The 26,297-nt window shown below is 44.2% G+C and overlaps 1 long non-coding RNA gene across 1 annotated transcript; it reads right to left on the bottom strand.

Moving 5' to 3' along the window:
* Positions 1-225: 225 nt before the first annotated feature.
* Positions 226-11,615, bottom strand: LOC125961231 (uncharacterized). The gene is made up of 3 exons (XR_007471660.1): positions 11,099-11,615; positions 8,907-8,953; positions 226-277 (listed from the first exon to the last, which is right to left on the bottom strand). It is a non-coding gene; the product is annotated as an uncharacterized LOC125961231 (long non-coding RNA).
* Positions 11,616-26,297: the final 14,682 nt, after the last annotated feature.

Genomic DNA, 26,297 nt, shown 5'->3' with positions numbered 1-26,297 from the left:
TCATCTCAAATGAAACTTCTCATTCCTTCCTTTTAAGTTTAGGTAAGGAATAAAAGCAAACACACAATCACATGGAGAATCTCTGGCCTACGAGATGGTGAACGCCCTTGAAACTGCCGTCCCTCATAGAAGGTACAGACCTTACGATAGGTCCCACTCTCAATTCACGCTCATTCTGTTACTGTGCTGAGTTCTTGAATTCATCACTTGCACCTCCTTATCACTGGCAAGGTTCAGCCGTGGAGATGATACTCTGAGCTGATGTCTCTTCAAATATCTAAACAAATCACCAAGTAGAAACCAAATCATAATCAATCTTTCTATCTTTGTTCGCTTAGGATCCAGAACATTCTGGCAAAACCAATCTATTGTTTGTTCAGCTATGATAAACTGTAAGCGAAAAAATTCCCAAGAGATTAGTGAGCAGGATTATGAGATGGAATAATATCTCTTGAATATGTGGGGCTTATAAGAACGAGAAATGCACAAATGTTGTAATTTCTGCTTCAAAATCAAATGTCATTTAAAAACTCGAGAGGAGAAGAAAAATCTATTTATCCATATTTTTGCTTTTTCCACGTTCTTTCATCCTTCATGATGTTCCCAAGATTCCTTCTTTTATCCTTTCCTTTCAGTTTCAAGAACTTCCATAAGCCATTCTTACAGGGTGGATCTGCTAGTGACAAATTCTCTTACTTGTCCTTCATCTGAGACTGTGTAGGCTTCCCTTTCATGCCTGAAGGATATTTTTGCTGGGTATAGGATTCCAGGTTGACAGTTCTTTTCTTTCAGCTCTTGAAAAACTTAGGATACTTCCTTCTGTCTTCCCCAGGGTTCTGATGAGAAATTCATCGTCATTCAGATTGTCACCCTTACAGGTACAGTGTCATTTCTCTTTTGCTGCTCTCAAGATTTTTTTTTTTTTTTTTAATATGCTGGGGGTAGGAGTTTTTTTAATTAATTAATTAATTAATTTTTGCTGTGTTGGGTCTTCGTTTCTGCGCGAGGGCTTTCTCTAGTTGTGGCAAGTGGGGGCCACTCTTCATCGCAGTGCGCGGGCCTCCCACTATCGCGGCCTTTCTTGTTGCGAAGCACAGGCTCCAGACGCGCAGGCTCAGTAGTTGTGGCTCACGGGCCAAGTCGCTCCGCGGCACATGGGATCCTCCCAGACCAAGGCTCGAACCCGTGTCCCCTGCATTAGCAGGCAGACTCCCAACCACTGCGCCACCAGGGAAGCCCCAAGATATTTTTCTTGTTTTAAGTTTTCAGAAGTTTGATTATGTTGAGTCTTGGCATGAATTTCTTTGTTTTTTTATTATTTTTAACTTTTTATTTTATATTGGAGTATAGCCAATTAAGCTTTTCATTGTTTTTTATTGTTCACTCAGTTTCTTGAATCTTTAAGCTTATGCCTTTTGCCAAATTTGGGATATTGTAGTCATTACTTCTTTGAATGTCTTTTCAGCCCCACTCTCTCTTCTCTTCTTCTGGGACTTCATGACACAAGTATTAGATATTTTGTTATAGTACCACAAATCCCTGAGGCTCTGTTCATTTTGTTTTTTCAAAACAAAAAGTTTTTTCCCCATTGTTAGAACTGGGTGATTTGTATTGTTCTAGCTCCAAGTTCAGTGATTCTTCTTCTGTCTCTCTGTTCTTCTGCTGAACCCATCTACAGAGTTTTTAATTTCAGTTATTATATATATGTTACAAAATTTCCATCTGCTTCTTCTTTATTTCTTGGTACTTCTTCTATTTCTTTGCCAAGACTTTGTATTTTTCATTTGTTTCAAACATGTTCAAAATTTCCTGTTGAAGCGTTTTTATGACAGCTGCTGTAAAATCCTTGTGAGATAATTTCAGCATCTGTGTCACCTCAGCGTTGGCCTCTGTTAATTGTCTTTTCTCATTCAAGTTGAGATTTTCCTGATTCATGGTATGATGAGCAGTTTTCAATTAGATCCTGGAATTTTGGGTATTATGTTATAAGATTTTGGATCTTATTTAAGTCTTTTGTTATAGGAAACGTGTGTGTGTGTGTGTATGTGTGCGCGCATGTGTGTGTGTGCAATGCTATGGTTGTCATTCAGTTTATTTCTATGTATGTCATAAGCTTCACATTGTTAATAGTTTTGCTTTGGATATTCAATTCCCTTTAAAGATATTAAAAGTAAGGAAAGTGTCTATTATATATAACATTATTTTTATTATTTCCATCACACTTCTTTTCTTTGTGTACAAACACATTTCCATCTGCTATCCTATTCTTTCTTCCTGAAAAACTTTCTTCAATATTTCTTGGCAGTGAATTCTTTTGGCTTTTGTTAAAAAGCCTTTGTTCTGTCTTCATTTCTGTAAGGTATTTTCACTGGACACAGAACGCTGGGCTTATTGAGTTTTCTTTCAATACTTTAAAGACATCTCTTGATTTTAATTAGGCTTGATGAATTTCTGATGAGAAATTGGCTATCATTTCTTTTTCTCTGTGTAAGTTGTCTTCATTCTCCTGCTGCCGTCAAGATTTTCTGTTTTCTCTTTGGTTTTCTGCAGTTTGATTATGATGTGCTTAGGTATGTTTTTCTTTTTATTTATCCCATTTCAGTTTCCCTGAGCTTCTTGAATCTGTACTTTGTTGACTCTCTAATTTAAAAAATTCTCAGCCATTGTCTCTTCACATGTTTCCTCTGCCTGACCTCTTTCCCTGGCCACTCTAATTATATGTATTCCATATTGTCCTACAGCTCTTACATGTTTTGCTTTATTATTTTTGTCCTACAGCTCTTACGTGTTTTGCTTTATTATTTTTTCTCTTTGTTCTTTGTGTTTCACTTGGTTTAATTTCTATTTACCTATCTGCATTCACAAATATTTTTCATTCTGATGTGTCCAGTTTGGTAATAAGCTCACTGAAGGAGTTCTTCTCTGATATCATGTTTTTTATTACTAGCATTGCCATTTGACTCTTTTTATAGTTCTGTCTCTCTGCCAAAATTCCCCATCTGTTCATGCATGTTGTCCATCTGTTGCACTAGATTCGCTAACACATTTGACATCTTTATTGAAATACTTATTTAATTAAATATTTATTTATTTAAATATTTAACATATTTAACATCTCATTGATAGTGCCAATATCTGGGTCATTTCTGGATCAGGTTCTGTTGACTGCTTATTATCATTGCTACAGCTGAACCTGGTACTGTAGGTGCTGGTCATCATTAGAAAGAAAGGAAGAAAGAAAGACAGAGAGAAAGGAAGGAAGAAATAAAGAAAGAAGAAAGAAAGAAAGCAAGCAAGAAAGAAAGAAAGAAAGAAAGAAGAAAGGAAGGAAGGAAGGAAGGGAGGGAGGGAGGGAGGGAGGGAGGGAGGAAGGAAGGAGAGGCAGTGTAATAATTGAAAGGGAAGACATAAGCATATCATTATTTTCAGACACCGTGATCTGAAAATGAAAGAGAAAATTCAACAAAATCCAACAGAAGCAGTGAGAGTTTAGCAAAGTCAAATTTCAAAATTCAATAGCGCTTTTTGAGCTAATCAACTAGAAAACAGAAAAAAATAAGATGCCATTCACTCTTGTAACACTATCTGTGCAGCATCATAAATTAACAAATCATGAATAAAAGCTGTTCAGAAAAAATGTTAAAATCTAATTAAATTTCGTAAAATAGAATTTGAGTAAATGGAAAATTAATCATGTTCCTGGATGGAATGACTAATTTTTGAGGACATTAATTCTCCCAACAACGTTCTATAATTTTAAACAACCTCAATCAAACGTCAGACATGTATTTTAAGGTACTTGGTAAATTGGTTCTGAAATGTACATGGCATAATATTCTAATATTTAATGGCCTATGAAAAGTTAAGAGGAGTGGAAAAAGATGAGTGGAATTTTGTTCTGTGAGCTATTAAGATATGCTTCACAGGCACAGTCATAAAAAACAGGACTGTACAGGTCAAAGAACAGATAAATAGGCCAACGAAATGGCATAGAGAGCTCAGACACAGACCCCTGTATTTTGGGAACTTAATATACAATAAATTGGCAGAAAAGGTCAATGGAGAAAAGATGATTAAGTAGACCAATTAAGGGTATACTGGTAAACCAGCTCTTTAAGAGAAGAAAGGCCTGTGTTATAGAATTTGCTGATTCCCATGGTATAAGTACTCCATCAAAGCCAACTTCAAACTCTCTCCAATGCTCAGCAGACATGCCTGTTTAGACCTGCCCTTGTGGAGGGCAAACCGTGCAGCACTGGGGTCCACTATGACCATGGGCTCAAGTCCCCCAAATTCATATTTTGAAACTCTAACCCCATGGAGTTGTTTTAAGAGATAAATTAAAAGTAAGTACCTTTGGGAGGTAATTAGAACATGGTGGGGGGGTGGCCTCATGATGGGATTGGTGCCCTTATAAGAGGAAACAGGGGAGCCTCTCTCTCTTTCTTCTCTCTCTGCTACATGTGGTCTGCTGGCACCTCGATCTTGGACTCCACGCGTCCAGAACTGTGAGAAATAATTGGTTGTTGTTTAAGACGCCCAGTCTGTGGTATTTGTTAAAGCAGCCACAGCAGAATCAGGCAGTCTCGTTAAGAGAAGTGAGGGCTGTGCCAGCGTGGAGGGGGTGGGGCAGGTGCTACAGGGGTCCTCAAGCAGTTAGAGGAGAGAAAAGAGTCTCAAAGTAACAGGGAAGGCATACTTGAAGAATGTGGAATACCATCCACATTTAGAGCAATGTGCAAGAATAGCTCCATGACGTGTGATGAATTTGTACACGTCCCAGCAGCTGGAAGCCCTTGGCTCTGGGTAGGACAAGGAAAGGAAAATAGGTCATCTTCTGAGGTTCCACTGCAAGTTTGGGGGCTCTTCTAAAGGAGAAGAATACAAGATTATGAGTTCCGACTTGCTGAGCTCTTCCTCAGGCCCTGGAAAGGGCTTACTCTGGGTGTGCAGTTTAGAAGCTGTGTGATCCAGCATGATCACTTATCCTCTCTGAGACTCAAGTCTCCAGGTAAATGAGGAGACCACACCCACCCTCAGGAATGGGTGTCCTTGAGCCAATGTTCAACCTCGTTGGAATTGTGGTGAGATGGTCTAAGTCACTTAACATGGAAAGGATGAGAAATCAACCGTGGGAAATAGATGAATCAGGTGATAGATGGTGGTCTGAGGGGCACGGCTTATGGAGACAAATGCTGAAATTTAAACGTGGCTGAGAACAGACACCCCGGAGGCAAATAAGAGCAGTGCATATTGGGGTCTAAGGGAGAGACACTCAAAGGTGTAACGAGGTCGGGGAAGGGCAGCGGCTCCCCCAGGAGTGACCCTGCTGCCCAGAGAGAAAGGTTCATGGCAGGGTTTGGGATGACTGAGCTGAGAGCCACAGGTGGGAGGAGAGACAGAATGCCCATCCCAGGGAGGAGCCATTGAGAGCATCTCGCGGAGGAAACAGGCGGCCCCGGTGCTGAGAAGGTCACACGGGATTCTAAGAGAATAAATCAGATGTTTGGAACCAAAGCACACTGGGAAGCCTTATGCTCATTCAGCTGGGCTTCCATTGACCAAACTTCCATTTTGGAGAAGCCTTTAGACCCTAACGTAGGTTCTGTCAAGTGCCCAAAGTAATGGCAAGTCTTTGTTAATGGTGTCGAGATTTGTGTATAAAATAAAATCATTTTGAGCCGAGTCTAGTGACAAACGTAGGTGATCAATCTGGGTAACATTTTGGGCAAAAAATGAGGAGTAAGTCTAAAGTAATAAGACAGCTCTTTTCTTTGGTGGCTAATATACTAGCTGTGATGCTATTTCCCAGAAAGAACAGAGGGAAACTGTTAGACAACAGCCAGCTCCTCTAGGAGGTCCCCTCAGTTGAATGAAGAATTTCTGGTGTTTCCTTGAAAAGGGAAATAACGTGACATTCAGTGAGTTGTGGAGCTATGCTAATGCTCCAGGTCCTCGTATGGGATGCGGGGTTAATGCTATCTGCTCACGAGGTTGTCATGAAGCTGGAATGATGGAACATGGGTAAGCCACTGAGCACCGCATCTGTGATGCATTAAGTGCTGCAGAAAGGTCAGCCGAGAGCGGTCAGTGTTCAGAACCTTCCCTTCTCAAGACCCTCTACTGGGAGCATCTAAACAGTATTTTATTCAAAGCTGATCATCGCCCTAAAATTTAGGGATTTTCAAACTGAAAAGCCTAAGTCTCGGGGACATTAACTAAAGCCTGCCAGCTACCAGGAGTGAGTAAGTGGTGAGTAGCGGGATTCCAGCCCAGGTTACCGTGGGGTCCACACTCTCCCCGCTCCCCACAAATCTCATCTATGCTTCCGAGTTACACAGGGCTTTGGTCCACACCGTTCTGCAGGTGCGGGCAGGCTGGGTGTTCCTCTCTCGTGAACAGAGGGGGAATTTAACTAGATGACCCCTGCCCAGTGAACTGGGGAATCTAAGCTTGGACCCATGTTCACTGCCTTGCAGTCAGGAGTTCTTTCTAAACAAGAGTACACCCTCTCTCTCACAACAAGTTGACGAACAAGCCTAATCTGTGTATCTCCATCTGAGCATCATAATTTACCATCCTCACTTATCTCCTGAAATGTGGCCCTGAGCACCACACAATAACAGAGGATGCATGAAATATGATTTACTGGGAAATCTTTGTGATGAGCAGTGAGGGACCTGGCAAGACCACATCATCAGGAATCTGTCATAAAGTATTTGTGGAAAATGAGTGAACTTCTCTTTAGAGAAGATCAGCCAGTATCATCTGCTGCTCTTGCTACAACTTCCTATTTCAAATTTCTATTTTTCTGTAAGAATCCAGAGTCGTGTCAGCTCCGTAGGAAATGATTGTTGTTGGATGAAATCCTGAAATTCTTACACACGAGGCGGTCTTTCATGGAGTCACTTTGTGTGCCCATCGCAGGGTCTCCATGACTGAACTTAAACTGTCATTTGCAACCCGTGGGTTATGCCATCACCATGGACCACAAACCATGGCACGTTTCCTGCTGTTACTGTGGTGATGCAAATTTTAAAATCACTGCTCATTTTTAAATCCCTGTAGAAAGATCCTAGTGTGTGACGCTTCTGGTGTTTAGACTATTGGGCAAATAGTCTTTTACTCTGTTTTCTTTTGGAGTCTGGAGTATCATTTGGTAAAAATGACCCTCAGGCTTCCCTGGTGGCGCAGTGGTTGAGAGTCCGCCTGCCAATGCAGGGGACACGGGTTCGTGCCCCGGTCTGGGAGGATCCCACATGCCGCAGAGCGGCTGGGCCCCGTGAGACATGGCCGCTGAGCCTGCGCGTCTGGAGCCTGTGCTCCGCAATGGGAGAGGCCACAACAGTGAGAGGCCCACGTACCACAAAAAAAAAAAAAAAAAAAATTGACCCTCGTAACCACCCTTGGCTCCCCAGTGACTGGTGTGCCATTGGATTAACAAGGGCCCAGCCCTCTGATTGTTCCTGTGCTTCTAAGAGGGATGGGTGGACAGTGGTCACTTTATGCTGTGGGATTGTGCCCCGTGGGAGTTTCCCATTAAACTCTGGGCTCAATCTGTACTGTGTGCCCACCGGACACCTTTATACTTCTAACGACCTCTACTCCCGGCTTCCCTGGAAGGTGCTGTGACTTTGGATTTGTTACCAGTAATTTCTGTAGCTAAGAATGAAGACAAACGTGGGCTCTGTTTTTTGTTTAATTGGTTAAGGTGTAAAACAACTGGGCTTAGCTATTTGCGTTGAAAAAAGGGGTCTGTTTGGCTATTCAGTGCTTGGTGAGTGCATTCATTAGTAAGCAAATATTTACGTTAGTTTCAGTAAAAACACATTTGTTTGTACAAATATGGAGCAGAGTAGGAAAATGTTTACAGCATCCCCACTTGCCAACTCAGAAAGGGCTCGTCCTGCAGATGCACTGAAGAATCAAAGCTCACCCCCATCTCCGCGCATCGGCAGGGCATGCAGCCCGGACTCTGCAGGGAGAAGTCGCCTCTTTACAAGGACCCCCGGTCGCTCCGTTCACCCCTCCCAAATTGGAGGCAGCTCCTCCAGCATCCTTGACAGGTGCTTCTGCAGCTCTTCCTGAACAAGTTCAAAGACAGGATCCTTTCCTCCTTACAGAACGATCATTGTTTGTCTAAACAACTCTGTTAGAATGTTCTTTTGCTATTGATTCAAAGTCTGGATCCTTGTAACTTCTTCCTGTCTGTTCTAATTCTATCCTCTGGAGCCAAACAAAATAACGCTCTTTCCTCCTCCAAACAGTAGTGCTTCAAACATTTGAAGGAAATTCTGTCATCTATGCACTGTGTTTTGTCTCCAGTAAACATTTAGCTCTTGAAGCATTCCTTTTAAGACATGGTTTCTAGCTCTTTCTTTCGCCATCTGGGGTCCCGCCCTGCCCTTGGGTTTGACCTGGAACAGAGGTGAGGACACTCCCTCCCCTTGAATCTTGTTCACGCTCCCACCCTGGCTTTGGGTTTCCTCTGACAGATTGTAAGAGCCCAGCCAGTGATCAAAGTCAGAAAGTAATTGTTCTTGAACATTGTGTTTTTGCTGGAAGGTCACGGAAATGTATCTGACCTTCTGGTTCTGATCCATCAGCGGTTGGGGTAGAGCTGTGGATTCTGACGCTGTGTACGCTTTATGTATCATCACTTCTCTTCTCTTGCAGAGGTGGCGTTTCCCTGGGGCAGAGGTTCTTGGGGAGCAGAGGGAACAGGCCAGATGCCCCATCTCTCCAGAGGGGTGGAGGGTAAGAGAAGTTTGCAAAAGCCTTCCAGGGACTTTGACAGTCCCGCATTGCTTCCTGGGACTGAGAACCCTGCCCCAAGGACCAGGCCACCCTTTGAAGGAACACACTTGCTATGTCCCTCCTGGTTCCACAGAGGAATTCCTACTCACCAGCCCAAGGGAGTCTGCTTATATCCGCTGCTCTACTTTCTCAGAATCTGCAGGGGAGAAAAAGTTATCTATGGGTTCTGCAGCTGATTCGGGACTGATGTCCACACACAAACTCTCTGTGAAGAGCATCGCATCCCCCAGGGAAGCCCAGCGCCTGGCGGCCGTGTTCTTACTCAGCAGGCCTGGGTGGGTTCCCTCCCAGGAGCCCTGCCAACCTCTCCCTTGATGTTTTAAGGGGGCCCAAGGGCTGTCCATACCCAAAAGCAGAAGGGATTACAGTCAGAGATCATGTTGAAGTTTAATATCTTGGAACATTTTTCTTTCAAATCTGTTATTTTAGGCACACATTGTGATTTAATGACTCTTTTGGGGAGTTCATTTTGTGGTTGAGGCCTGGGCCCTGAGGAATGCATGTTTAATTTTTTTCATCCTATAACCAGTATTTCATCTTAGACTAAATAGATGCACATTTTAGAAATCCCACAGAATCACTGAGAGAAACACTGCTGTTTATATAAATGCTTGCATGTTTGAGAGACTTTAACTAAAGGAAACAGTCAGAGCTGCTTCCAAAGGCTCTGTGGGGCTCCCTTCATTCTCCACTGGCCCCGCTCCTCCTTCAGCTGCGTCCTCACAGGACTTACGCGCATGCCCGGCACTGTAACTTGTCTGTGTGCTGTGGTCCCTCCACTGATTCTGGTCCCCCCACTGATTCTGGTCTTTGCAACCATAAAGTTACCAGGTCTTGTGCGTCTGCACCCAGCACCCAGCACAAGGGCAGCTCCCTCGCCGCACCGGGTGGAACTCCGGCTGAGTTTGGACATGTGGAATTTTCATCCTCTCTGAAGATGCGGTGAAAGGAATTGGATGGATAAACAGAAAGAGAGCTTTGCAGTGGGACCTGTGACAGTCGGAAGCCTCGTCTTTCCCCCAGAAGACAGGAGACAAACGGATCACCTTGCCAGTTCCCTTCCAGTCTTGACCAACACCAGGCTGTGGCCTCACTTGGATAAAAGTCTCCAACACCAGAAGGGTGGAGAACTGGTGGCCACATAGGAAAGAATTGTCTGAAAGCTTCTCTTCTATTGGCTCTTCTCAGGGGAATGTGTTTCCAGAAAACAAATCCACACCTTATTCAACTCAGGATCCACAGTCCAGAACACGACAGCCCCGATAGCTGCGCAAAGTACACTGGATTTTAACAAACAGAAGAGCCAAGGACCGAATGCTCAGGCAGGGATCGAAAACACAAGAAATGCTCCACAGGACCTCTAGCTGCTTGAGTAGAACATCACTGCCTAGATGATACGCACATGCTTTCCCAGTCACACGCCCGGGCGTCCTGGGACCAATGACTGCTATGCCCGCTCCTGGACACAAATATGCAAAAAGTGGCAGCATCACCCAGAGATGAGGAATGTGTACAGAAAGGGAGACGTGACAGATAAACAGACTGTAGCTCCAACACTGGTTCCCAAAGCCGGATACAGACACACAAAGGGATCGTTTTTAAAAGAATCGGTGAATTGAACGTCTGGAGAGTTTTCCAAGTTGGGTGAATTCTGTGACAATCAGAGAACAAATGTATCTGTTGGCAGAATTCTGGAGTGAGCGTAGGTGGGGAAAGAGGGTCACTCTCGGGCCCAGCAGCTGGCAGGGGATCCCGAGCCTTTTATGCAGCGAGGGCAGCCGTCAGGGTTTCCCGGAATTTTAATCATCGTGCGGTCAGAGTTAGCCGCTTCCATTCCACTCCTGCTGCCAGCTGGCCACACGTGGACCACCGAGGATGCATGGCCCCCAAAACCCAGGAAGGCAGGTCCTCTCCCCCCAAGTTCTGCCTACCCCACGGCCACTCGCTGCCCAAATTCCACCACCAGAGTGTCGTGCCTTCCACCAAAATTTGTCCCCAGTTCAAATAGTATTTCAAACGTGTGTTATTCCTTTCAAACTGCCTTCTGCTTATGAATGGGCTTGAGAACCCGCTTAGAAAATAGGCCTTGGTCAGGGGGAAAGGGGAAGGGGAGAGACGCCCTGGTCGGGACCCCTGCTGACAGTGTTTCCCCCTCCCTCCTCATCCTCTCTCCCCGCTACATCGTCACTCTGCAGCATCATTTTCTCCCTCCTGCAGATGAGAAAGCTGAGACATGGGGGGTTAAGTGACCTGACGCTGCGGAGTTAAGGGCCCAGCAGACCTTTTCTGTCGGGGAGCAGATGGTGAGTAGCTCAGGCTTTGCGGGTCCGCGGCACCTTTGTCACCGGTCAGCTCTGCCCTGGTGGTGTGAGCGCAGCTGCAGACAACACCCGAGAAACACAGACACCGCATTTCACAGAATTCTCATGCGGAGAATTAATATTCCTTTGGTTGTTTTCAACCAGTTAAAAAGGGAAAACCATCCTGAGCTCACAGGCTGCACGCGGTGGGCAGCAGGCAGGGCTCACCAGCCCCTGAGGGGAGCAGCAGGGAGTGGATTCAAACCTAGGTGACTTGGCAGCTGACGGGGAGACCGAACGCCTCTGCAGAGCACGGCTGTTCTCGGGTGCGGCCTCGATGCGGCCTCAACGCCGCTTCACGAGCTCCTGGAGAAACAGATGAACAGCAAGGGGACGGCCGGCCCACTCTGGGGATGGCGTCAGGCCTAGCGCACGACCACTGACGCTTCACTCGCAGTCCTCCTGGCATCCTCTGGGCTGACCGTGTGTGTGTGTGCATGTCTGTACGCATGCATGTGTGCATGTCTGTACACATACACGTGTGTGTGAGTAAGTGCTGAAGCTGGACTTCGCGAAGTGCTAGCGCATCGTGACAGATGCTGTATGAGAGGCAGGTACACGCTGCTGTCATCACCTCCACGTTGCCGAGGAGGCCGAGGCTGGGAGGGGTTCAGCAGCTTGTTCCAACTCACTCCGGATGGGAAGCCAAAATTCCGATGCCGGTCTGCCGGCTCCAGAGCCAGCACCTCCCACCCCCACCCCCCACCCCTGCTCCGCGCTCTCCTGGGCCGAGGCCACCCCCGCTGCCCTCGCACCCCCGCCGGCCACCAGCTCCCCTGAATCACTCTCCGCCTTGGCTGTCCCGCCGGAGCCAAACAGGACGATAAACAGTTACGACAAGAGAAAAAGGAGCAGTACGGACGCTTAAAGTGACGAGTGGAAGGCAAATTCTTAGAAGACAGTTCTCACAGGCCGTTGTGTGTTTGAAGTTCTGATGTCGTCCCCTGATGGTTTGATTCCCGTGAAGGAGGCTGATCCGAAGCAATTGTTTCACAGACCAACAGGCCCTGGAGCTCGCGGTTCACCCACGAGACCAGCCACGTGCCCTTCTGACCCTGGAACACTCCGCAACCTTCCCTCAGAACAAACGCACCGGCTTCGCGCACCTGCTTGTCCGAAGTGTTCTCCACCTTGGAAGGGTCCGCGTCCCCTCTGGACCGTTCCTGCCCTGCCCATCCCTGGGCCGCCGGGCCCAGAACCAAAGCTCAGGTGTGATGGCCCCTCCTGCCGCCCCTTGTTTCCCATTAACAAAGCATAAAACACATCAACTTGTTCACTTTCTAGGTTCTTCTCTCCCGTGAGCAATACCTTTAAATAGACATGCGCCTGTGCTATAGAGTAGCATTCGGAAGCCCTAGTCTCTATTTCCCGCGCACCTTCTGGTCAGCCTTGTGGATTCGGACCAGACGTTTCAATTTCTGAGGCTGGCTTCTTTCCCTGTAGAACGATGGTTGTGGTCATATTTGTGAAAGCATTTAAAAAATTCTCAAGGCCCGTGAGTAGGTAAGCAAAAATTACATTAAACTCACAAAGGGTCCGTAGCTCAACTTGCGACAGCACTCACCTGCCAGGAAGGGTATCCCCAGACTGAATCTGGTCGGAGTAAAGTCTCAAAAGCAGCAGCTGGCCCTCTGATCCCCGGGCATGCAGTCCCCCGGCCCGCACCCCTGCTACGGAGCCCCACCGCCACTCCCGTGGGCGCTCCTCTGCTTATATCGTTCCCATCCTCTAAATGCCTCCGATGGCAGCACATGCAATGTCCTCAAAACTGTAGCCACCACCTCCTTACTGCATCCACAGCATCACTGACTCTGCCTAATGTACTGAAAACAAAAAGCAAAGGGAGTTATAAAATACAGCATGCAATCAACACATGAAAGCTAAGAGGTCATGCACTTCTGCTCTTTGTCTTTCAAAAATGTTTGATTAGTCAAAAACATATGACTCAACTAATGAAGTAACAATGAAATGTATATTTATATTTTCTTTCGGACCCTCTTTTCTCTGAGGGTTCTGGCAGCCACACAGTTTGTCCATGCAATACACCATCTATACTTCAGCACTTGCCTTGCAAAGAAAGAGCACCGCAGGTATCACAAAACAGCCTCGGTCTACTGAGTGGACCTGATGGGACATCCTCAGGGTCCTAGTCAAAGTGTCAAGATGGGTCAGGTGGGATGGGGCTGGATCACGAAAGATCGTACCCTCATAAACTATTTGAAGTCATGAAGGGTTATTGAAAGACTTAACACACTGGGTTAATGCGGACTTGCCTGCATCTCAGAAAATTACTCAGGCAGTGGAGTGCATGATGGTTCGAGGGGAAAGAGAAAGTCAGTGATAAAGCTGCTTCAATTATCCGACAGAGGAAACATGACTGTTTCAACCAGGATGGCCTGCCCAGGGAAGGGGAGGTAGATGTGACGGCTTCTTAGGGAAAATGACTGATGGGCCTTGCAGGTCAGTTAGATGAAAAGGACAAAGAAGAAGAAGAACTCCCCGATTTCTGGACTAGGTAATTGGGAGAGCCAGTTCGTGGAGGCTGTGCTCCGTTTTTGACATGTTCTGCTTGAAGGGCTTTGAATTTATCCAAGAAGGGGTGTCTGGTAGGCACTGGGTGTGCACATCAAGCCGAGGGGGGGGAGCAGCCAGTTTTCAGGGGGTAGCAGAAGCCACGGACTCGAATGAGATCACCCAGGAAGACTGGGTATTGAGGAGACAGGCTGCGGTGAAGCCGTGATGAATCCCAACACGTATGATGTGGACACAGGAAGGGAAGAGCGTGATGAGGCCTGAGGAGCTGTGAGCAGGAAAATGCCAGGCTCCAGGCCAGAGCAGCTCCACTGGCGTCAAGGGAAGCCGGAGGTCAACTTAGGGACTCCCAGGAGTGTCAAATATTGGAGAAGGTGTTAAAAAGTAAGGATCAAAATGTGCCTGTTGCAACTTGCCATCCCGAAGGTAAGCACAACTTGGTGACAGTAGATTCACTTGAGAATAAATTACCTCTAGGCTCTCGTTCACGCTGAGATTCTGCATCTGTGATGGGCAGAGGCCAGTTCACAAGGCCCCGTTTCGGAAAGAAGTTGAAGATTAGAGTTCTATATATTTCTTTTTCATAGAAATACGTATTTTTTAAAATTCCTAATGAGTATCTTCCTTTTCTAGCCCAGGTATGTTCCAGTTTAATATTATTGAGGATTATTTGCTTTTTTACTTTCCGCCAAATTGAAGGGGGGTTAAAATTGGTGCAGCACATGTGAAACGAGGGTCCATCATGTCTGGGAACTAGACTCGGCTCTAAATGTCCACTAGGGTTTGTTGAAATCCTGATGTCAGTTCCGGTTTCCCATTCAGAGACATGGCAGTGAACTTGGCTTCCTCGGTATCTGTGTGGTCGGTCCAGTGCCCATCCCCCAGGAAACAGCAGCTCTCCCACTGCTGGTTGAAACGGCCCCACGTCCTGGGATTGGGGGCGAGGATGTAGGAAAGAGGAAGCAGTGATTTCATTTGTTTCTACAAGTTACACAAAATGTGCCAGGTCCCTCCTCGGGATCTCGTGTCAAGAGGTGGGAACCCAGCTGTGACAGGTGGAGCTCTTCCCGTTCAGTTGCCCTTGGTAATCAGTGTAACGCGTGGAATGAACAAAATCCCCGAGATGTGTACACGCAGAGGAGTATTAATAGGTCAAAATTTTAAATTTCATTATGTTCCTTTTTAAACACAGCTCAGTATGGCCTCTGGAGAAGGAGTGGGAGTTATTAGAGAATGTGGCGAATGAAACACGCACAGCCCACGGATAAAGACCGTTAGCTAACGTTCCCAGCACTGGGGAGACTGGAGCTTCGTGAGCTGGAATAAGTGATGTGTTATGATGATAATTCTATTGCAAATTCTTCACTAGCTACTAGACTCTTTCCTGCTACCTAAACTATTTCTCAAGCAAGTTCACTTTATATTGTTCCAAAGAGAAAGAAAAGTTCTATAGTCAAAGATCCCTTCAGGTGCATTTGTTTACTTCTGAGGTAAACTGGGGAGACGTGCCTGGACTTTTATGACACTCACACAGGCTGCAGTTACCTTAAATCAATTCAGGTCATTGTAAGTCATAATGGTTTGGGGACAAATTTGTAACTAGAAGTAAAAATCTCATGACTCTCCTTAAAAACTTTTTTTTAAGCTCTGGAAAATTTTGTTTCAAAATTAGTTGTGTAACTTAGCTTCCACTCTGAGAATTTGAGAGCCCACATGAAAAAAAGTTGCCGGAGCTGAGCTTCCTGAGTTTAAAGCCGTCTTGCTCCCGCCTGGGGCTGCACCCACGCCAGGCACAGGCCCCACTGACTCACTCCCCCTGAACTTGAACTACAGGACTCTGAAGTTTAACTGATCATCTGGGTTTTTTTACCCACAGTCAATTTTCATTTGTTAGGAGAGGAATAATTCCTTTTCATCTCTGTTTTTTGTTGACTAATTCAATTAAATCAGCACTCAAACATACCGTGGGATTAGTGTGGGCATATAGCTTTTATTCTTGGATGACGTAGCTCTAACTTTCTAATTTCTAATAAAAATGTCTCTTCTTTTTTGTGTGAAAGCTTGCCTGTGACTTCTTGATAATTGAAAGAAAAATCAGATATTGTAACTCACAGTAATTCACACAGAGCTTAAAGGACTGTAAGATTCAGTCCCAAAGGAAAATCTTGGCTATAAATGAGTCGATGGATGTACTGATCAAAACCTTGTCAGAATCAGACTCAGAAAAGTCAGACCAACCTTTGGGATTTTAAAAGTGTAACAAAAATTAGTCAGTGGGTTTTGTCTTCCACCTTAGTGCAAACATCTTCCTCAGGCGGTTGTATTTCTCATAGGTGAGGATCCCAGTCTGGGGGGCGCGTCTGGCAGGTCTGGCACGCTCCTGACGAGGAGGGCGAGGTCTTCCCTCCACGGGCCGCCAGCCCATCTTCCCAAATCCCGAGAGGATGTGAACACTGGGGTCCCTTTGGCTTCAGGGGCCACCTGGGGCAGGGGTGCTAACAGGTGAGGAGCAGAATCTGTAGAATGAAGGTGCTTCATCCCCAGCGCTCACCAGACACAGAGGGCATGCGGCCTGGAGCCAGGGATGCACGTACGTCCTCTCTGAGGCCTGGAAGGACCCAACTGAGGCCGTGGGCCTGCAGCACCGGCTTCGGGTTAAAAACCCCTCGGAGACTCAGGAAACACAGCAGCACAATGCACGGACACCTGATGGCGAGAAGTGACAAAAATCAACCCGCGAGCAGGCAGGATCCCACATCACAAAGGACGTTGCGAGGCTTCTGGAACAGCTCATGCCTCACTTCCCATCAAATCTGGATTAGCCGCGGCAAAGGAGGAAAGAGAACAAATAAAGGAAATCCACAGATAATCCCCAAACCTCCACTTGCACTAACAGTTTAAATTCCTCTGTGCCCAGTCAAACCTCCTTTCTGTTTACCAGGGTTGATAATGAGGGACAGAATTAACAGCCCTCCTGGCAGCTGCGTCCTGTGCATGCACACGGGAAACGGGCAAGGGCTAGGGTGACCCTCGATTTGGACAGATCTGCAGCCACACTCTGGAGGGACTTGGGAAGGAGACCCGGCCGCAGGGTGGGGAGCAGAGGAGGATGCGGGCCACTGGCCGTGCTGGGGTGGTCGTGGAGGGATACGCTGGCGGGGTGGGTGACACGGGACCCAGCCACGGAGCCAAGTGGTCAGGAGCCGCTGAACGTGGCCTGAGCAGAGGCCAGGAAGGGCAACGTACTGAGAAAGTGAGCCACGGGGAGCTTGACGGCGTGAGGCAGGGGTCTCGCTATTTCTCCCTTGGACGCCCCCTCGATTAAAACCACAGGACTGGGGTCATGACATCAGCCCCTGATTAAAGCTGACACGCGTGTCACTGCACCTGCCGTGGGCCTGAAGCCCTGAGCTCAACACCCGGGCACGTGGAGGATGCTTTCTTCATGTTTTCAGACATGGAGCCTCCTTGTGAGACAACGTCACCTGCTTCCTCTTGCCTGCTCGGGGCATCTCTTCCTGATAGAGCAGCGCCAGGGCTGCGGGCCTGGGCCCTCAGCCGGCTGTGTCCCCAAGGAATGTGGTCACCTTGGGTAAGTCCCTCTTCTGCTCCGGGTCCCTCTTGCCTCATCTTACCTCAGCTCACGGGGCTGATGCAACCGGAGCGACTTACCTCCCATTTGATAAACAGACTCGGAGAACACGGCTTGGGGACTTTTTCTCCTTCCTTCCTTCCTTCCTTCCTTCCTTCCTCCCTTCCTTCCTTCCTTTCCTTCCTTCCTTCCTATACATTTTTCCTTTTCCTTTTTCATTTTCTCACTTTGGAAGTACCTCTGGAAGAATGCCCAGCATCGCCGTATTGATCTTCTGCTGCTTTTTACCTCTTTTCCATTTGGTAATAATTTTATAAATGCATTCTGGAAACATTTTTTAAAGATTAAATGATATAAAAGACAGTGAAACAGTGGACAGAGAAGTCTTTTGAACACTAACAACATTCTACCAACAGAAGCTGATAAGTTATTATTGAAGAACTGGCCTTCCGGGAGCACAGCACATACCAAGGTCAGACTGGGCCTCAGAATCCAAGTCGTTTCAACAGGGTGAGTTCCCACCCAAATTCCTTCTGGAAAGTGGAGCAGCCCTGGAAGGGCATTCAGAACCACCTCAGGCTTCCCTCCTTTTGGTGTCTGAAGTGCTGTAGCCTAAAAAGGGCCCCAGTGGGCCTCTTGCCAGCGGTCGATAATCCAGGATTTTAGGTCAGCATCGCCTGTCTTTCTTCTGAGAAGAGAACAATCCGGCCTAGTTCTGTTAAGCCCTTAAGTGCTCCTGGTTCAGTCAGCTCACCCTGCCCTGTTGTCCTCACTCTGAGGACAGAAAATGGGCCTGTCCTGTCCTCAACCTTCCAGATCCCCCAGCACAGCCCCTACCCGCCAGGCCCAAACCTGGGCAGGAGGCAGCGGGGCCGGTTCCTCCTCCAGGAAAGAAAGGGCCCCCACGTCTCAGGCATCAGTGGGGCTGGGTGGCCACCTCCACGTCCCCCCCACCAGTGTGGGGACATCCTCCAGCTGGCCCTGTCACCTTCCCAGTCATCCTCTCAGAGCCCCAGGCTCCAGGGGCCCCAGGGCACGTGGCTGGAGGCCTGGACTCACCCGGCTTCTCCTAAGGGGGCAGCAACACTCCAGGGGACACACAGCATTGGGGCTTCCTGAGGGTGCCCCAGAGGACATCGCACATCAGACATATGGGCACAGGAACGTGGGTTTGGGGAGCAGCGCCTCCCCAAGAGCGTTTAGGCAGCTGCCCTGATATCCAGGTCCCGGGGCCTCCCCTTCGCTCCTCTCCTCCCTCCCCTGCCCTCCCCTCCCCTCTCCCAGCTTCTCTTCTCTTTTTTGTGTTAGGACACTGGGTGCAGCATATCCTCAGAATTAACGTGAAACTGTTGTCATTATTGTTACTCAGTTGTTTTGGAGAAACATGATCCTGAACCTCGCTAGTGTGTCACTGTCCTCATGTGTCACCAGGAGACTCATGCAAGCAAGCGATCACCCAGACAAAGACGGAACCGCCCCAAGTCCCCGGCAGAGGCTCCCGGGGTTTTGAGCACACCTCTGTGATCTTCGGGGTCCTTGCCTGGCCTCGGCCGCCTGGTGTCCGTGGAAGGACTTTTCATGCAACATGACACGCCTTCCACGGGAGGCACTTGAAATCCAACCATTTTTTAAGTTGCAAAAGAAATTCTCTTTTGCAGACCATCTGTTACTTAGTAATGTGCAAATTACCAATAAATAATTCCAGATTCTTCTTTGCAAACCCAGCTATAAACAATTGCTCTACAGGCCGAAATGGAAGTCGTTTCCCTTTGAGGACTCCTTAAGTTCTGCATGATTGGAAGAGATCAGGGCGGGGTGGGGGGAACTTCCCAGCAGATGTCCGGAGCATTGGATCCACACACAAATAACAACAGGAAGCCAAACCTGGGCATGCCTCTGGACTTGCCCTTTTCTTTACTTGGACCCTCTCCTCACCAGGTACCTTTGTTCCGGGCAGTCACCACGCAGTGCGTATGTGTGCCTGTGAAACCCCTAAGGCTGGTTTATGTGGACTGGTCTTATTTGTTCTTTTAGCCATTGGAAACATTGGCAAACATAAGATCCTCTCCTACAAAACAATAGAACATCACACATAAAAATTGCATCTGACCTATTTGTTCCCAAGATATTGTTGGGAAACCATATTTCCTAAATGCTTCACTAACCCCGGCACTGCCATTTCATAGGATGCTCTGATCATGTTCCTGCTGAAATGGTTCTCAAGGGACGGTTATGGGAAGTAGGAGAAAAATAAGGAGGGAAGTCCTAGCTGAGCAGATTGCAACGCTCACCACAGTTAACTGTTTATTCTCCTGCAGCAAAACCAAACTCCAGGGTCAGCATTCAGGCAGCATTAGGGCAGGGGTCGAGTTCCGGACCGACTCTGTGTTTCTTTTCTGAGGGGTGCCTGTTGGACCTCCAGTTCTCTTATACTCTCAAGGTCAACAAGGCTGAAAACAAATTTTAGTTTTACCTTCTTTTCACTAAGGATTCTTTTTCTATTGAAAAAGAGCTTGATTCTAGACAGCCCAGGTAAACATGGACGTATTGAAAGTTAGTTTTGTCTTCTAGTAACGACTAGAAGTTTAGCCGGATGAGCACTCCTACAGATAACGTACAAAATCTGCACAAAATGCTGCCAAAAGAAAAGAAAAGTCACAACTAGAAGCTACTGGAAAGCTACCAAAAGTAGGCAGAAACAGCAGGAACTTTGACCTTTGAAAGATGAGAACTGAATGCGGTAAACATATTCATTCATTTTCTATTTCGGCAAACTAAATCACCATAAATTTATTAGCTCCTAGCTTCTGTAGGTGAGGCGTCTGTGCACCTGCTAGCTGGATCCTCCACATTGTGGGGAGAGCCATGAGGCCCTCAGACCCGAGCATTTCATTCCTACAGCGTGAAGCAGCCGACTTCTGCCAACAACCCGTGAGCTGGCAGAGGACCCCAGGCTTCAGACAAGACTGCAGCCCTGGCCGTCACCCTGATTGCAGCCTGTTGAGGCCCGGAGCGTGGGACACAGTCGCAGTGCTTAACTCTTTCTCGTCTGTAGATATTATCCTACCATCATCCAGCACCCCAGCCGTGTAAAAGAAAATCTCTGCTGCAATTCTGGTTCTTTATACTTTGCAAATAAATAATTTTCCCGTCTGGAAGTTTGTCATATATTCTATTTTTCCGCAGCGTAAGATACGCCTAGGTGTATGCTTTTTCCCATTCAAACTGCCTGAAACTCAGTGAGTATATGCAATTTGAACTGTTAAATACTTTATTTGTGATTATTGCATGTAGGTCCATAAATGAATTTAGCCTATAATTTTCTCTTATTTTGTGGTCTTTTTTGGATTGTGGTATCAAGATACTAACTTTGTAAAACAAATTTCCTATCTTCTGGAGCAACATATTTTAGCATGGGGTCTAACAACTCTGGAATGATTAATAGACTTTATGTTGATCTAAATATAACACTAGCAAGCAGATAACATTAAATCCTAGATACATAAGAATATATAATAACATTTATTTAAATTTCATAAAATATAAACTTAACACATTTGATTTAGAATATTAGCATTTATTAATGACAACTAATTATAATCTGTATCTTATTTTAGATTTTAATGAATCATTTTGAATATTTTAGAAAAAATAACTTTTGGGAAAATATATATGAAATAACTTCACAATTTTTTTTCATTTACCTTAATTTATGTACACACATATATTGATGAAAATAACTCATATTTGAAAACAATTACATTTTTAACCCTTCGTATTAGGTAAGAGGAAATGAGTACAAATAGAGGTCATAATGGAAATAAAAATGCAAAAGTAGAGCTCAGAAAGAAAAAAAAGAAAAGAATAAAGAACAGTTTCAAAAATATAATCTGCTTAAATGTTTAAAAACTGGAAAGAATAAAAATAAGCAGGTTTCTGTTAAACATGACTCATAAAATATGGACAAAACGTTAGACGTTTTTAATTTGTGAATATTTAATTTTGTATTAAAACAACAAACATGAGAAATAAAATTATCCTCATCAAATTCACAAGTTGATAAAATGAAATCCCTATGACTTCATCATCTTCCTAAATGAAGATGCAATTACTGAGTTTGAATGACACACAAAAAAGTCAACCTGAAGGCAATAATTACAACTTTGACCTGTTGTAATCATTGAGATTAAAAACTGGCGTATTAGAATGGAGAGCTGGGGTCTGAGGAGTTTTACCGTATTTATTGAATGATGATCCTGGATAACGGCCATTAAATCCGCCTGACAGTGTGAGAATGCTTCCAGCAAAATACAGTCCACTCAGATTAATTATGACTTTCCATTGGTTGGACATGGAAGAAATTTTAGGATTTCCATTTGTACCAAAATTTCTTAAGTGGAGGGGAAAAATGTAGTTTTTATATGGTAGGTTCAAAGAAAGCATTTTATAGCCTCAGTCAAAATGTTTTATAGCCAGTTGGGGTGGGGGGGGGCTGGGGTTCAAATGAGTGAAAGCAGCCAGAAAAGCATGAACTTCCGGTTATAGAATAAGTCAGTCCTGGGGGTGTAATGTACATCATGGTGACCATACTTAACAATATCATCGCATATGTTTGAAAGTTGCTAAGAGAGTAGATATTAAAAGTCCTTATCGGGCTTCCCTGGTGACGCAGTGGTTGCGAGTCCGCCTGCCGAAGCAGGGGACACGGGTTCGTGCCCCGGTCCGGGAAGATCCCACATGCCGCGGAGCGGCTGGGCCCGTGAGCCATGGCCGCTGAGCCTGCGCGTCCGGAGCCTGTGCTCCGCAACGGGAGAGGCCACAAGAGTGAGAGGCCCGCGTACCGCGAAAAAAAAAAAAAAAGTCCTCATCACAAGGAAAAAAAATTTTTTGGTAACTTTGTATGGTGACAGATGTTAACTAAACTTATTGCGGTGATCATTTCACAATATATACAAACATTGAATCATTATGTTGTACACCTGAAATTTATATAATGTTATATGCCAACTGTATCTCAATAAAAAATGTTTTAGAACCAATCTTCAGGATTAGCTTTGGTTAATCATTGTATTTGTACTGGAAAAACTTAGATTCTTGATTAAAATAGCATGAAATGTCATTTGTATAACAAAAGAAATTGCACATGCCATACATATAATTTTTTAATAAAGCTGATTAAGGAGTAAACAAGAGTATTCAACAATGACAAGAAAACAGTAGCAGAGAACACTGGTGTGGTATTCTTAGGAAATACTGTGTCCAGTATTTAACCAAGTGTAACATTGCTTTTATTTTTTTTAATCTTTTTTGGAGTATAATTGCTTTACAATGGTGTGTTAGTTTCTGCTTTATAACAAAGTGAATCAGCTATACATACACATATATCCCCATATCTCCTCCCTCTTGCGTCTCCCTCCCACGCTCCCTACCCCACCCCTCTAGGTGGTCACAAAGCACCGAGCTGATCTCTCTGTGCTATGCGGCTGCTTCCCACTAGCTATCTATTTTACATTTGGTAGTGTATATATGTCCATGCCACTCTCTCACTTTGTCCCAGCTTACCCTTCCCCCTCCCCATGTCCTCGAATCCATTCTCTATGTCTGCATCTTTATTCCTGACCTGCCCCTAGGTTCTTCAGAACCTTTTTTTTTTTTTAGATTCCATATATATATGTGTTAGCATACAGTATTTGTTTTTCTCTTTCTGACTTACTTCACTCTGTATGACAGACTCTAGGTGCATCCACCTCACTATAAATAACTGTTTCGTTTCTTTTTGTGGTTGACTAATATTCCATTGCATATATGTGCCACATCTTCTCTATCCATTCATTTGTCAATGGACACTTAGGCTGCTTCCATGTCCTGGCTATTGTAAATAGAGCTGCAATGAATATTGTGGTACATGACTCTTTTTGAATTATAGTTTTCTCAGGGTATATGCCCCGTAGTGGGATTGCTGGGTCGTATGGTAGTTCTATTTTTAGTTTTTTAAGGAACCTCCATACTGTTCTCCATAGTGGCTGTATCACTTTACATTCCCACCAACAGTGCAAGAGGGTTCCCTTTTCTCCACACCCTCTCCAGCATTTATTGTTTGTAGATTTTTTGATGATGACCATTCTGACTGGTGTGAGGTGTTACCTCATTGTAGTTTTGATTTGCATTTCTCTAATGATTAGTGATGTTGAGCATCCTTTCATGTGTTTGTTGGCAATCTGTATATCTTCTTTGGAGAAATGTCTATTTAGATCTTCTGCCCATTTTTGGATTGGGTTGTTGTTTTTTTTTTTTTTTGCTATTGAGCTGCATGAGCTGCTTGTAAATTTTGGAGATTAATCCTTTGTCAGTTGCTTCATTTGCAAATATTTTCTCCCATTCTGAGGGTTGTCTTTTCATCTTGTTCATGTTTTCCTTTGCTGTGCAAAAGCTTTGAAGTTTCATTAGGTCCCATTTGTTTACTTTTGTTTTTATTTCCATTTCTCTAGGAGGAGGGTCAAAAAGGATCTTGTGATTTATTTCACAGAGTGTTCTGCCTATGTTTTCCTCTAAGAGTTTTATAGTGTCTGGCCTTACATTTAGGTCTTTAATCCATTTTGAGTTTATTTTTGTGTATGGTGTTAGGGAGTGTTCTAATTTCATTCTTTTACATGTAGCTGTCCAGTTTTCCCAGCACCACTTACTGAAGGGGCTGTCTTTTCTCCATGTATACTCTTGCCTTCTTTATCAAAAATACAGTGACTATATGTGTGTGGGTTTATCTCTGGGCTTTCTATCCTGTTCCATTGATCTATATTTCTGGTTTTGTGCAAGTACCATACTGTCTTGATTACTGTAGCTTTGTAGTATAGTCTGAAGTCCAAGAGCCCAATTCTTCCAGCTCCGTTTTTCTTTATCAAGATTGCTTTGGCTATTCGGGGTCTTTTGTGTTTCCATACAAATTGTAAAATTTTTTGTTCTAGTTCTGTGAAAAATGCCATTGGTAGTTTGATAGGTATTGCATTGAATCTGTAGATTACTCTGGGTATTATAGTCACGTAACATTGCTTTTTAAGGCATTAACAGCACACTATTTAAATAATATAATAAGGTATTTACAGATTTAGTAGGAGCAACTTCAGAACTTGATTCTAGAATGGTAAACATGAAAGACAGATAAAAATAATAAAACAAATGATGAATCTGTAGGAGGGAGAATTCAAAATACGATTAGTAATTTAAGGAGTGATAAAGTGAAAGAAAAAACACACATAATAATAAGAAAATTAAGGATTACTCGTTTCAACTAGGTTGTATCTGAGAAAAAGTCACATTGAACAACTAATATTTATTACACATGTTGAACTGCCAGCAGAACAAAAACAAGGAAATTGGGATTTGTGAGCAGCTCGCTGGTTTTAGACCTGTTATAGGAAGTACAGGCTTGACTTAAATCAGTAACTGAAAACATAACTTTTAACATTAAGTACTGATTTGAAACCCTTTCTAGTAGAGCCTGTGGGGATGAGGAGTCACAGGTTGGTAAAGGAAAAGGTGTAACCAGAATTCTGACCAGAAATCCAAAAGGATTCTTGTGCCAGTACAAGAGGTCTAGCATGAATTTGAACCAAGGGGCTGTGGCCTCAACTGTGAGGGTGTTAATGTCATTCTTCAGATACACACACTGATTATCTATGAGACTTTTTTGCATCTTCCCCGAAAGGAACATTCCTATGAAACACATAAAATATGACCAGATGGCCACTTTGGGGTACATGATGGGAATGCCAATGGAATGCTTTAAAAATTAGATTTCATTGAGAAATGACATGGCACACACTAGAAGAGTTAAGAAAATAATAGAATACCATCAAAGAGAAAGCTCATTGTGATCTTTGGATAAAATGAATTGAATTTTAAATCGTGATACTCACAGTTATAATTACTGTGAAGGTGAACCATTTCCTACTATGAATATAATGTTATCTTCACAGATTTAGCTTTAGCTATTGATATTTCACTTTTAGAAGTAGTGAAACTGTTAATTTTTGGAGAAAATATGTTCTTAAAATCCCAGGAAATTTCATGTGATGAAGTATTTAGGGGAAATGTTTTGATATCCATAATTTATAATGCATCAGAAAGAAGATGAATTACTGTATGTATAAGGGGGTGAACAGATGGATGGATGAAGAAATGACAGTAAAATGTCAAAGGTAGAGACCAGGTGGTAGGTATAAGGTGTCTACTGGAAAGTCTTTCAGATTTGCTGTCTCTGAAGCTATTCATGATAAACTGCTGGAAAAAAAGAAATTTCATGTGAAATCTGCAATAAGAGTGGAATTCCAATAAACTATAAGAGAGATTTTTAAATCACTAAAAAGGAAAAGATTCACATACAAAGAATCCCAAACCCAATTTCTATAGAGACAATATTCTGGCCATTAAAGACCAAAAGCTACAATATGATCTTAATTAAAGAGATTTAAAGAAATTGAGCAGTATGACAGCTATTTTCAACTCTCTTCATAATAACCTAGAATTTTAAAATTTGGAAGAAGCAAAGCTGAAATACTGTGTGGATATCAGTGGTGAAAATCATAACATAAATTATAGCAATTTATATAATAAAGTTAAAATATTTCGTAAGATTTTCTGTGATGAAGACAATTTTTTTCAAATAACCCGTTATGATGTATACATCATGATATGTCACATTTTCAGTTCATCTGAATCTAAGAATCTCTCTAACATTTTTGTTGACATTCCAGTTGCTATTCTCTTGGCAAAATAGTTTCTCCAAATTGAAATTAAAGTCAGTGTAATAACCACAATGACTTAAGAAAGTTTGCTTCATTTAGCATTAGTGACAACAGAACACAAATTACATAAAAATTTCAATTATGAAGACATAGCTAGTGACTCCATTAGAAGGAAGGCAAGGAAATAAATTTCAGGAAATAAATGTATAATGATTTATTAATTACATGAGTCTTTATTGTTTCGCTCTGGCAAAC

The sequence above is a fragment of the Orcinus orca genome, chromosome 15, assembly GCF_937001465.1.
Source record: "Orcinus orca chromosome 15, mOrcOrc1.1, whole genome shotgun sequence".
NCBI classification, from domain to species: Eukaryota; Metazoa; Chordata; class Mammalia; order Artiodactyla; family Delphinidae; genus Orcinus; species Orcinus orca.
Note: the sequence above shows the minus strand (reverse complement) of the source record. Positions and strands in the feature narration are given on the sequence as shown.